Genomic DNA, 14,500 nt, shown 5'->3' with positions numbered 1-14,500 from the left:
TGTAGCTGTTTTTACAGGACATTCGTTCAAGACATTTTAGAGAAACATACATGGTTTCAGGACATTCATTCCTATAAGGTACCAGTCAAATCATATGAGACTTTGGAATTGCATGTGGTTTTGGATGCAAAATCTTTTATCAAACATTGTGAGCGCTTGAACACGCATATACTTTAGAGGAATTTGTTTTCTCTGCTTCTCCAACACTTGTACCAAAAAAAAAAAAAGAATTATTTACCTGAAATATTGGGAAGTAGGTAAAACTTATTCAAAACAAATTAAATGCCTAATAAGTTTGAATTATTTTTGTCTTTTTATTATCTAGAATGTAAATAAGTAATTTTTTCCTTAGGCTCAAATTTTCCGCCAACAAAATTTTCTTAATGTATGTTAAGATTTGTAAAATCAGAAATTTCTTTATAACAACATTTTGGTATAACAAAGTGATTTCTTCACTCCCTTGGAGTTTATTATAATGGAAGATTCGACTGTATTGATGAAGTTTCTACTTATTTATGATGTTTTTTCTGTGCATTCATTTTGTTTTCTTATATGTGCATTGAAAGTGTAATTTCAAAGAAAACAATAGCCATGTTCAGAACACTGAATTACATAAGTAATGACTATCTTTGTTTCAGATACAATCTTTTTGTTTAGTGTTATTATTTGGAGCAGTGATGAAAAAAAATTCAACAGCGAGATGAAAAAGCGTTCAAAATAAGAAAGAGCATCTTTGGATTGTTTTATAATAAAGTATTTTACACATTACATTATGAAGTAAACTTTTTTTTTCTGCTTACCCTTCCTTAAATTTTGTCTTGCCTACCAAGGCATGTGCTAATCCTCCTGATGTTCTCCTCTGAATGATATATAAATGGTCATTTCTTTAACTTGAATAGAGATCAACTCCATTGCACAGTATGAACCATAAGCCAAAAAAACTTCATATAGGCACATATATATGCCAAGTTTTCTAAAAAAATTTATCCCTTATCTCCTAAAAATAGTTTCATTTAGAATTTTTAATTGATTGACTCTTTCACAACCCCAATGCAGAATATGCCAGAAACAGTGGTGTAACGCACATTGCAGAACAATCAGCGCTATGGCACGACAAACAATCTCGGGAAGAATTCAAAGAATAGAATTCTTCAGCGTAGAAAATACATTGCAGCAATTTTTTCCTACAGAACATGTCAGCCGGAGCTTGTTGCAGAACAGTGCAAAACATTTTGCTTTGGGGTTGTGCAGATTCCTAAAGACAAATATGAAACTGTAATGGTAATAAAGATAGCCTATTATTTTGAGAGGCGAGTATTTAAATGATACAAAGCAAAATACTATGAAAGCAAAAAATTTCTCATGGGCAATTTTTGTAGTATCTTCAAAGAAATAATCAAAAAGTTTGGCAAATAGAATACAAAAAAGTTCAGTAAAAGATACCGAAGAAATAGATATTTACAAAACAGAAAAATGCACTACAAAGCAAAAAAAAAAACACTACATACACATCATATAAATATCTCCTAACAGAAAAAAAAACATGGTTACAACAAATTGTACCTTTTGATCATGCTCATTATCATACGCTTAAAAACTTTGCGAATTCCCTTATATATACACAGAGACCAACACATTTTCATACCACAAAACTACTGCAGAAAATTATTTATCATCACCGGATGTCATTATATAGTTAGGTTTTTTTTTGTTTTTTTCTTTTGAAAAATTCAACACATATTGACTTTTTGCTAGAACAACTGGTATATACAGGAGTGCTTCACAATTTGACACTTATCCATCACCAAACTAATGTTCAATTGAGAAACAGTTGAACAACACAATATTTTCCCATACAAGTCTATGGAAAATCTATTTTACTAAGTATTTTACTAATATGAATATAATCCATTCAGCCTTACATGCTGGAAAATATTTTCATCGTGAGGCATTGTCCATCATTTTATGGATGGCATTCAATGAATTACATACAGAGTTTCTGGGTTGTTAGATCATGGTCTAAGAAATTCAATTCTTGATATGTTGCCAAAAACATCTGTGGTAGACATTTTTAGAGGTTTAGACATACATAGGTCTTTGTAGCCAGTGAAAAAGGCACATCTACTCCTGCCGAGTTTTTCCTCTACAGAAGTCCAAAACAATTCTTTAGCAACTAATCAAGACTCAGGCATCTATAAAAGGAACACCTTGGTGACAGTAGACGTAAAGCACTGTTCTTGCTTGTTGCACAGACCTATGAGTGCTTAAACCTCTCAAGAGAGATGCCTGGAATGTTTCTACGTCTGCTCCAGTAGTTTTGTTGCTATTTCAAATTGTTATATTCATACCAATTAATAAAACTGTTCTGCCTTTTAATTTGTGAAATAGGGCTTGACTTGTTGATTTTTTAAGTTAGGTATACGGTACATCCTGAAGTGTTCTTCTGCAATTCTTGAAATTAGCTAGAATTGTCTCACACCATTGACCGAGCAACCAGTTTTTCACCTTTCTTTCGTTAATTTAGGTGAGCAATTTTTATTTTTATTGGTCGAAGTCTAGTCAGAAATCTGTTTCTATCGACATCCTACCACAGGGTGTGACAAATCAATAAATAATTTAGGTGCCAGCCAAATTTATTAGGCGCCAAGAGTTTCTTAAGAAAAATGTCCTAAATAATGTTTTGTCGACTTCTCTGGACATAATGACCTCTTCTCGTGTAGAAAAATGAAATCAGAAATGCATGAAATCAGAGAATTTAATGTCATCTTAGATTCAAATTTAGCAATCACATAAAAAAATTTAGGCGTTAATATATATTTTCAAATGGTGACTGGATTTTGCCAAGCTCTGCCCTAATCTTATATATAAATGTGAAAGTATGTATGTATGTATGTATGCTCTTTATACAAATCTACAGTTTTAGACCGATCGTCCCCAGATTTTGCACATATACCAAACAGGTTCGGGATTGAACCGTAGGCTACTTTAAAAGTTCGTCAGAGCTGGGCAAATGCCCGAAATGGGCGAAAAACTGTCGGGCAACAATGGTTTTGGGGCCTCAACAATCACTTTCGGAATGTTTACTTTGGTTACCGTGGTTCCCAACAATGCGTTTCAGACGTGAGTATATGCCTTTACAATAGTTTGTCACATCTTTTACGCTGCCATCATAACAGTTTATTCATTTATAACGGTTTGGCTCTTTTCCAATACTCCCAGTAATCAAAGAAAACCCTGGAAGCGCCAGATATTTTTGCTTGCATGTATACAGGGTGTTCTGTAGGTGCTAATGTGGCCTTTATCTCATCAACCACCCATCGTTGAGGTATAGTTTCAATTTAAAAAGTGCTTAAAAGGAGTTTGAATAATATTCACTGCAGAAGCTGGACATATGACGTCACTAACAACAGAGAACAACAACTACGACGATAAAACAGGGAATGAAAATGTTCAACGCCAGCTGATGAACTCAATGCTTGCCTCAAATCATCAGCACTCTACTTCACCAAACACCAACTCTGGCCAAATCGCTACATTGCAATTTACTGCCATTAGTGAGATGGGTTGGAAGTGAAGGTGCTGTCTATCGGTAGTCGCCTCGAGTTTGTTAGGACATCAACACTCTGGCACGAAGCTAAAAAATTATCATTATCCACCAACATGCGAGTTCAACTGCAAAATGACTTAGCACTGCTATCATTTTCACATCAGTTGATCAAACTTGGCAATAGAAGAATTCCCGTAGACCCAAGCACTGGACTGATAACGTTCCCAAATGGATTTTGCCAGTTATTATATATATAAACTCAGTTCAAGAACTTGCAGACAAAGTCTTCCCAAACATTCAACAAAATGACCAAAACCATGAGTGGCTTTCTGAGAGCGATTCTGGCACCGAAAAATGACAGTGTGAATAAGATCACAGACATTTAGTTCTATATCCTGCAGAATTTCTGAACTCCTTTGGATATTCCGGGTGTGCCACCACACAACTTGACCCTCAAAGCCGGAGCACCTATAATGAATTTGGAGATACCGATACAATGGCAACAGACTCTGCGTGAAGAAATTGCACACTTACATCATTGAAGCAACGATTCTAACTGGATGTGCTGGAGGAGAAGACGTCTTCATTCCACGTACCCCAATTATCACTGAAGAAATGCCATTCACTTTCAAGCAATTACAGTTCCCCATTCCTTTAGCTTTTGCCGTGACGATAAACAAAGCGCAAGGCCAGTTGTTAGTAGTGGCAGGTATCAACCTACTTGAGCCCTGTTTTTCACACGGACAGCTTTACGTCGCCTGTTCGCGTGTTGGTAATCCTAAAAATTTGTACATCTACACACCAGATGGACAAACAAAAATATTGTGTATCCACAAGCGATTGCCTGAAGTTTTTAATTAAAATATTTAAAAATGAAAGTAATTTTCTTTTACTTAATGCAGAAATATTTTAATTAAGAAATAATTAATAAGCTACTTATATATATATATGTAAATTTTTTACAGGGCGGGCAACGTCGCCGGATATCAGCTAGTATCCACATAATCTCCTTTCTATGTTGCTACCTAAAGTTAGTACAGTATACCTGTGAATGATATGCTCTTAACTTTTTCAGACCCAAGCATTTATTTTTTGCAATTTTCAAAATATTTTTGCCTTTTTGATACTAAAGAAATGACATTAAAAATATAAATGTCAGCAAATCTTTATTTTTATTTATTTATTTTGTAAAGAAATATAATTCCCTTGGTTTAAATTTTTTCAGCCAAGATGATGCAAGGTATATACATCTTTACATAGAATTTTTCCCAGAAGTTTATTGCTAAATTTTATGTAATAAATCACACTTTTCCCAGTGGCAATTTCTCCTGGAAACCATCTTAAAACACCCCAACACCCCTGAAAGTTCAACTTCTGCTCTCTGATGAAAGCCCTCAAAGCTCGTATATTCACCATATTTTTAACTCAAAACTTGCATAATCCTTTAAGTCAGGGTTTAGCTGCCTCAGGTCAAAAGAAAAATTTCTACAGTGAGAAAAATTAACCCACACATTTGTGGCATGGGTGTGGCGCCTTTAAGATGTCACGCCTCTAAAGTGGGTCATCAATTTGTGGATCTGAAAAGGTTAAGGTACATCTGTAATTTCATTTAATAAATGATAATTACTCTCTGGACTGAATGCAAAAAAATTTAACTGATAACAAAGTCTATTGTGATTTCCTGGATGCACATTACAGTCCGTTGGGAATTTGAATGTCAAATTGTGAGACACCACTGTACTTAAATTGCATTGATAGAATAAAAGACATAGTGAAAGAATTTATATGACTACATAACACCAATCAAGAAAAATCAAATAGCCATTCAAATTCAGAAGTTGGAAAATTTTCTATTTAAAAAAACCATAATAATGATTCAGATCACTGAAATTAAGATTTTAGTCCAATTTTGATAATTATTTTTTAAATCAGCTTAACTTCCAGAAGATCCTTCTACCAAAGGAATCGTCGAAAAAATTTACTATGACATCCATTCATTTAACTGGGATTCACATACATTTTGGTGAATTTGATTGGTGATTTTATGTTTAAAAATGTTGATTAATGTGAAGAAACCTAACATTACAAGATGAATAATAATTTATAATACTTATTTCCATTAAATTTAATTATTATGGAAAAATATGTATACTGCAAGAATGATAGTATCAATATATCAATGATATCATACAAGTGAAACTGATAAATGGTTAAATTAAAGTGATGTTTCTATATGATTACTTCCATATTCATCAAACTTACCAACTTCATTTAAAAATCCTGCATAATTGCCAGTTTAAGCGATAGGTGCAGTGAAATTTATCAAACTCACCAAGATCATGAGATTCATGATTATGCATAATTACTGATTTATCATATTCATCATAACATATCACTGTAAGTGTATGTTGGAACAGATAGCAAAATTTGTACTAAAGATACTTACACAAAAAATATTTATGTTGGTTCTTTGATAGCATTCATAGCCATCCTGGGCTGAATGAATGAATGCCAGAACTTTACCACTGGACTTATCCCATTGCCAAGATCTCTTCCAGCCCAGCTTCGTGGCAGAGTCTGAAACAAGCCATCCTGGGCTGTTATGTAGCAATCGACGCCTAGATTGGACACTTTTATGATTTTTAAGTTATTTCAATTTTCTTTTCTCATATAGAGAAGGAATCTCCCTCCCTCCCTCCATATATATATATATATATATATATATATATATATATATATATATATATATATATATATATGATGTAATTTCATAAAATACAGCAGTACCTTGACTTGTAAAATTAGTTATGTTCCTAAAAGGTACTTGTATTACAAAAGTCTTGAATAGAAAACTTGTCTAAGATGGATACTGAATGAATGAATGCCAGAACTCTGCCACAGGGCTTATTCTGTTGGGGGATCCCTTCCAGCCCAGCTTCATGGCAGAGTCCAGAACAAAGTGTGTGTAACTAATTCTCTGAGTGCACATCTGTTGTCAGATTTTTCAGTGCTGCCATCTATGGATTTTTTTTAAATTTTGAGTGAAATGTACAGATTGAATATCTGTATTATTGTAGGCCTGTTGCTTTCTGTGGTGACTGTTTACTGAGAAGAACAGCTTGCATTTGTGCCATAAAGTTGGGAACTACGGAAAACCCCAACATCAGTGATCACTACTGTGGTGCCAGTATAGTTCAAACCCGGATCCTCATGGTGAGAACTTGTCACTATGACTCCAATAGCGGCCCTAAGATAGATACTGTATGAGATAGAAACATGTCGTTAACAAAATTAATAGCTAAGTGCTTTGATGTGCATCTTTTTAAAGTGGAAATCTGTCTGGAATGAAATGTTATTCAAGTCCCCTGACAGTCCATTTTGTACAGGTTTCACTGTATCTAGTATTAACCTTTTTTACTCCTGATAATTGAGATCACATAGGTTCACAATACAACTTTACCCTCGAAAACTCACAGTGCAAATGCTTCCATGCGTAAATAAAATCGCTCACAACCTCTGACCGGTGCAATTAGCAATTTACTTCCGTTACTTCTATGCATACAAAATCATGAAATATACAGAATTAAAAATAAAAAAAGATTAGATGGAACATTGCCTATATTGATCCTAAAGCACTAACTACTTACAATAAGCATGATGCAGTGCAATTTTCTCTGAACAATAAAATAGATTAGCTAACAAAACAATACTGCACAGTTGAGCCAGGCGGCACTACTACTTTTTTACTTTTTTCAAACTGAGCACAACTCAGGTCTATCGCCATGGGCAATTTGCTACTTAATGAGTTGTGCTGGAAGTGTAAGTTTTGTGTACTGAACAGTCTGAGTGTGTATGTAGTGTTGTGTGATTTTTCAGTGTTGCCATCTATATGTCAGAAGTAGAGTGAAGTGTAATGATTGAATATTTGTTCTGCTTGTAGGCGAGATCACAGCACTACTATTTAACCATACATGCACCTTGCACACATCTTTCTGTAGAATTTCTAACAAATTTGTACACGGCAGAATGTGTTCTGAGTGAATGTGTGACCCCCCCCCCCCCCCCCCGTAGCATATTTGTTGTTGGAGTTGTGCTCATTTTCTGTTCTCACTTGTGCCCCAGTCTTCCATATATTGAAGTGAAGATGGCAAATGCATGAATTTAATGTCATATAAGTATCATGTTGCAGCTCTGCTTGCTCTATGCAGAGGCTTTCTCACATAGGAGACTGGCTCGCATTCATGCCTCAGAGTTAGAAAACTGCAGAAAACCGACGTCTGCAGACAACTACTGTGTCGCAAATAGGGTTTGAACCTGGATCTTTATGGTGAGAGCCCAGCATGATAGGTACATGACCAGTGGTCAGACAACACTGTTGGCTTCATCTTGTTGAAAGCAGGTGTGATCTTATGTGTACGTTGAGCATTTTCATGCACGCCTCATGATAATTATTTGAATACTAGATCAGAATTTGGTGAATTTTTGTAAAAAAATTCTTCTTTGGTGACTTTGATTATTTGCAACCAGAGACACCCATAGGTCAAGGTACCACTGCATTTTTGGGATAATCTTTGATTTTGGTACAATATATTCTGATAAAAAGTTAAAACACAAAAATGTTGAAAATTTTCAGACTCGATTGTAAGTTATTAAATAAATGAGGTGAAGGAAGATTTGTAAAGTATTTTATGATCTCATGTATAAATTAATATTCCGTGAAATATATGATGTTAATGAATGATAGCGTAAATTATAAATTCAATTAGATTATCAAACAGTGGGACATCGATAGCTTGACACCTCAAATGCATTGAAAAAGATGTTGACTTAAGCTGTTTTCAACATAACAAGTTTCTATTCTGTCTTATTTTTAACAGTTTTTAATGGTAATTTATGCACGTACATGTGTCTAGATATAATTTAACAATTCTATTCCATCATCTGGAAATTAACTAAAATTTTTGATCTGTAATTTTCCTATGAAAAGTTTCAGTGTTGTGAATAATTTCAATTTAATGGGAAGAAAAACCAATATTTTTATTGCTGAAAGGTTTGTAAATTGTGACTGAGCAGTCCACAATAATTGAAAATAAAAAAACTCAATTTTTCACTCAAAAAAATTTAAATCTAGCTTTCTCAATCATCACAATTTCAAATATCCATAACATCTATCTGCAGTTTTGTAGTAGAACATCTGAGAGAATCTTACGCAAACGAATGACACCAAGAATTTTTAACTGCATAAAAACAATGTCAGAAATGTCTTTTTTTTTTTTTTTTTGAACTGGCCAATGCACAGACAATGTATAAAAATTAGCCATAACAACACAATACAATTAATAAAAAACCATAATGGACTTTAGGATGGTTCAGCTATCGTGCATCCAGTTTTCCCCTATTGAATTTTGTAATGTACCAACCGCGGGTATAATAAATGTCAAGTTACATAATGGTTCCACTGTTATAACCCTTTCAAACTCTGAGGGTTGCTTTTTGTGGCTGAATATATATATTATTGTTTTAGCCTCAGAGTTCAGTTCTGAATTTTCAAGGATTATGGGTGTTTCATTGAAGTCAGGGCTAAACTTCTTGAGGTTAAAAAAGAATTTTTGCAGCAAGAAAAAACAACTCAATGTTTGCGGGTAATGGATACAAAAGTATTATATATGTGAAGGAATTTTGATCAAATATTTTTCAGCTTCTACAAAAAAAAATATATTAAAAATCATCAAGAATTAATAAAAATATTCTCTTTTAGAAATTTTCTGGGAAATTTAGAAGAAAAGAAAATGTGTTGGTCAAATCACGTGCAAGAGACGCTGTTGTTGTTCTTTGAAGTACCACAGTTGATGAAATGTTTCTGCATGTTTCCTTTCTGGGTGAAGCCTCTGCCACAATTCGGACATTTATGTGGTCGTTCTCCGGTGTGGACATTCATATGGTTTTGTAGATTACTTCTTGTATGAGCTGCATAAGGGCACAACTGGCATTGGAATGGACGTTTCGCTCCACTCTCTCCCCACATAAGATACGCAGACTGTTTTTGCCATACTGCTCGAAGTGCAGCGCTCAGATCTGAAAACATAAAAAGCATCCTAATGAATGAGAGAAATATTATTTGTGAATTATTCAATGACTATTTGTGAATGAAACAGTTTTAAAAAATTTGTTTTATGTAAGATAAAATGGCAGACACAAGATACTTATCAATGCAACAAAAAACACTCTAGTACGTAAATCTCAATATGTTACATATAACAATGATCAGTTATAATAATACGCTACTATTACTCATAGCTGATGAGGTTAGCAGTAATTTTTATTGATGAATTGCAATTTAAAAAAAGGGAATTTCTTTTTAGCATGTATGGAGATTGGCATAATTCAAGGGCAAGTCACGAAGCCAAATCATAATTTATACTTTTGGTTCAAAAACGTTGGTTCACATGAAAATTATCTGTAAAAAAAAGCATCTCTTGTATTAATTTTCATTTGAGTATAATAAAAACTACAATAAAAGTCTAATATAGAGTATGGCTTAAAAAAAGAATCTCGCTATAGTGAGTGATTGTCAAATAGTTAAAGGTATAAAAATTTTTGTAGCGAGCTAAAAATTATGAAACTTTCATTATAAAGATATTCTACAAGGTGGTCAGTTTTTCTTTATATTCCTTGAAGTTCATATTTTCCCTGAAGAATTGAACTAAAAGGATGAATTACTGTCACTTATTATTGCACATGCTCCTTGTAAATATTACGTGCACACACACACACACTCGGAGGTACTTCTAACAAAGGATCAACTCCGAAAAGTCACATATTTCACTTTCTTTTCATATGATTAAGCTCTCACTATGCATATGAGATATGCGACAATTACAACTGACCACCTTTGTCTTTCCAAGTTATTAAAAGACCATAGTCGCTGCGAGGGTTTAATTGACCAGAACTTTTAAGTTCAAAATCATTTCCAAATATCTAGATAAATCATGATAAAAACTTTCAAATAAGCAAACAATTGTAACGATTCCATGAAGCCCACAACGAAAACTTTAATCGCTCAGTCAGCTGGCTAAATCATTTTGGAAAATAAGAAATTCTACATAAAAAAAGGTTTTAGAGAATCAACTACTGCGAGCCCGAAAATCCACATCCTGACTGCAGTCTTGTTCACTTGTTAATATTACAAAGAAATGATCTAAAAGACAACTAGATAAGACAACCCTAATGTTTTATTATGGTCGATGTATTATATATCATCAGTTATTAGTTCTTTTCTTTTATGATATATGTTCTTATATTGGATTGCTGTATTTCAGTTATATTTGATATTTAAGTTTTTCTATGGGCATTTTTTTTTAGCCACCTCGCTGGGCAATTCATCTGTTGTGGCCTTTGTATTTGTATAACACGGATATGGCAGGAATTTTCTACAATGTAAACTCGACAGAAAAAAAATTTAAAATTTGCTCATAATGAGAAGTCTGTTATGACAAAAAATTTTCCATGTGATTGTGAACTCTTGTTGTAACAAACTTTTACTATACTAATAATTTTTAAACAAGTGAAAGAAAAACATGCAGCTGTGGTTCTCAAAGTATGCATCATGGCATCTACAGCCATCTGCAACTTTTGTCGGAAACAAGGGGGGAGGGGGATTGCTACAGTGAACTGGTGATATTGATGTGTGCCTGTTCAGTGCTTTGAAGCGGTTCTTTGGTGGACAATTCTAGGAAGCCATGGATAGATGTTGACAAAGGCTAGGGAACCACGGGTGAGAAATGTTTGAGAACCACTGCCATAAAAGACTGCGTAAATCCAGCCATAACAAAGAAAATAATAATAAAGTATGCTCATCAACTTTAGAGATTACATCCACTAATTTATTTTTAATGAAGCTTAGGTTAAAAATATGACAATTTGAATACCAATAACATTTATTTTTGCATGCAAATCACTGGATTTTTTTAAAATCAATTATGCAATTTACTTGGAAAAAAAATGCATGGGACATTGCACATCTAGGCCAATAACAAATTATTCTTCTAAAATAATAAAAACTATTACCACGTTCAAAAAGTCTACACTTATTTTATTAACCAAAGAATGAGCACAGATAGAACCTGTTTATTTGGCATTTACTTTGAAGTAACTACCATGTGCAATTTTGAACATCCTCGTGTGCCTTCGTCGCTACACTTCTTCAGTATCTAAGAATCGTTGTCCCTTATACGAATTCTTTATTTGAGGAAAAAAATGAAATGGGCAAGATCGGGGGGGGGGGGGGTAAGCTGGTTGTTGAAGTATTAGAATGCGGTGTTTGGCAGATAATCTGACACTAGGAAGGATCAGCGAGCTGGTGCATTATCATGATGAAGCACCCACGACTTGGCCTTCCAAAGATCTAATCATTAGCCTCACACAGAATCATCTAGCAGTCTAAGGACTCACAGGTCCCTCCTTGTGTCAGATTGCCTATCAAAACATCACATTTTGATACTTCTACAACAAGCTTATTTCCCTAATCTTGCCCCCATGTGTCTTTTTCCTCAGATGAAAAATTTTCTTAAGGGGCAACGGTTCTCAGGTACCGAAGAAGTGCAGCGAAGAAGGCACTGGAAGATGTGACAAGAAAAGACTCGCAATCCACATTAACATCTTTGTATGAACAATGGCAAAAATGCATAACTGCACAGGGCAGTTACTTTGAAGGAAACATCATATAAACAGGTTCTATCTGTGTTCATTCTTCTGTAATAAAATAAGTATTGGAACTTTCTGATCGTAGTAGCATATCCTTCTAGGTATGACTATTCACATTCGAGATGAACAAATTATAAAACTTCAATCATATCAGCGATCAATGTTTTCAATACCTGTAATGAGAAGAAAAATACTTTAAAATGTGAAAAAAACTTGAATACACAACAAGTATTTGGCAACTATAAGATGCACATAACTGGATACAATGCAGAGATGAATTGTTTTTGGAAGGAAAATTCAACTAGCCTTGGTGGGAAATCAAACCACCATATCTCTTGCAATCCGATGATTGCGGTAGACCCCCCCCCCCTCCCCCCATGTAACAGAAGCACTGACCATTTTCCTTCCTTAAATATGCATTTAGTAATTCACATAAATATCTGAAAGGAAAAGAAATGCACCAAAAAAAACAAAGACATTGTCTCAAAATATGAGGGGAAGTCATACATAAATATTTCTAAAACTATAGTCGAACCCCTTTAAGTAGATTCTATTGGGATAAAGACAAAAAATAATCACTTGAACAATTTTTTCTTTGCTGTAGTTCACACATAGAAAATTTTAAGAGAAATATCTACTTTTTAGTCGCAAAAGACTCGTCAAGCCTTGATACAGAAAACATATCATCCCTGCATGCCAGAAGCACGAATGTGCAAATTTTCCTTCCTTTTTCTTTTAATCAACTGGTTGGATACCTTATTTTGCTATCTAAATTGTGCTTGGAACATTAATGTGCATCCCCCTATTGAAACAAGTTACAGAATATTTTTGGAAAATAACTTAACAGAGCAACATGGGGTATAGTAAACATTCAAAAGTCATTTTCCATGTTCTTTTTTTCCCCAAGGACATTGCAAATTTGTGCTTCTGGCATTGGGTGGGGGGGGGGGACGATATTTGTTGTAGAAATTTATGTTTGAAAAGCCATCTTTTGCACAATTTTATGGAGAAATTTCACTTTTTCCACAGGTCACTGAATTAAAGTCTATGAATAACAAAATTTTTGGGATTTATGTTCGTTAAAGGTGCATGTTAAGGTTATTTAAGACAGTTTTTATCTTATTTGGCTCCTAAAAAATTTTGCTGTTGCCTTATTTATTTTTACGATTCATCAATCCCTGTTCTACACCTGTTTTGTAAAGAGATGGGTAAGAAAACGAGTTGAAAAATTTAGTATCTACTGGGGAATGTTAACAAGGAACACCATTTCTTACTTGTTAAAGAATGTAACAAATACATTAAGGAATGTATACCCCAGGAAAATGTTCACGAGTTGCATGTATAGTTTATATTACCAGTAGTATCCCCTAAAGGAGTGTTACCACAATGTGATTTAAAGTACTAAATTGAAAGTAAGCGTTCAGTTCAGTGGTTTCATCCACTTACGCTATTACAATTACATTATAGGGACCATTCAATTACAACCACCAGTAGAATAAGTTCAGAATGTTTTCATATTCTATATGTTTTATTTTCAATATGTGCATTTTTGATGGAATGATGATGGTCGTTATTATGAGAATTGACTATGTTAATGTATGGGAATGCAATGAAACTAGAGAAAAAGTTCAATTTACTGGCCATCTTTTAGCCTAGTATCCACTTATAAAGGTTCGACTTTACAATGTATATTTAAAACATACGAGTGACTATTCAAACCAATTTTACAAAATAATGTTTCCCACACACTCCTGAAACACATGCTATTAAAAATAATATTGAAAACAGTTCAATGCAGTCAGACATTCGCTGAAACAAATGATTTTAGAAACAAACATTCAGTTCATCTGCACAACATCACTAGTTGATATCATTCTAGTTTCATTTGCTTGCTCCACATTTTCCTTGAAGATATTGGGGGAATTGGGATACACACATGCACTAGAAATCTGAAAGAAATTCGGAACAAGAGAGATTATTATATATAGAAACAAAATAACATTTAAAAGATAATTTTAGATTATTTTTTGTAGACCTACTGGAAGGACACCCTAGTCTTTTGGGGTCACAGAGTGGATGCTCCTAATCTATGTATTTATATGTTTTTTTCTCTTTTACTCAGTTTTTGTATGTTTGTACTCGTGTTTTTGTCAAAAGAAATCAACATTGAAATGACTAAATTATGTGTATATAATTTACTAGTAAATACTAGATTCCGATTTGGCATCTTATCACTACTGTAATGTGGTA

This window comes from Pholcus phalangioides, unplaced genomic scaffold (genome assembly GCF_987345545.1).
Source record: "Pholcus phalangioides strain wild (caught in Gottingen) unplaced genomic scaffold, Ppha-v1.0 ptg000003l_1, whole genome shotgun sequence".
Taxonomy (NCBI): domain Eukaryota; kingdom Metazoa; phylum Arthropoda; class Arachnida; order Araneae; family Pholcidae; genus Pholcus; species Pholcus phalangioides.
The sequence above is the reverse complement of the archived record's forward strand: the minus strand, read 5'-3'. Positions refer to the sequence as shown.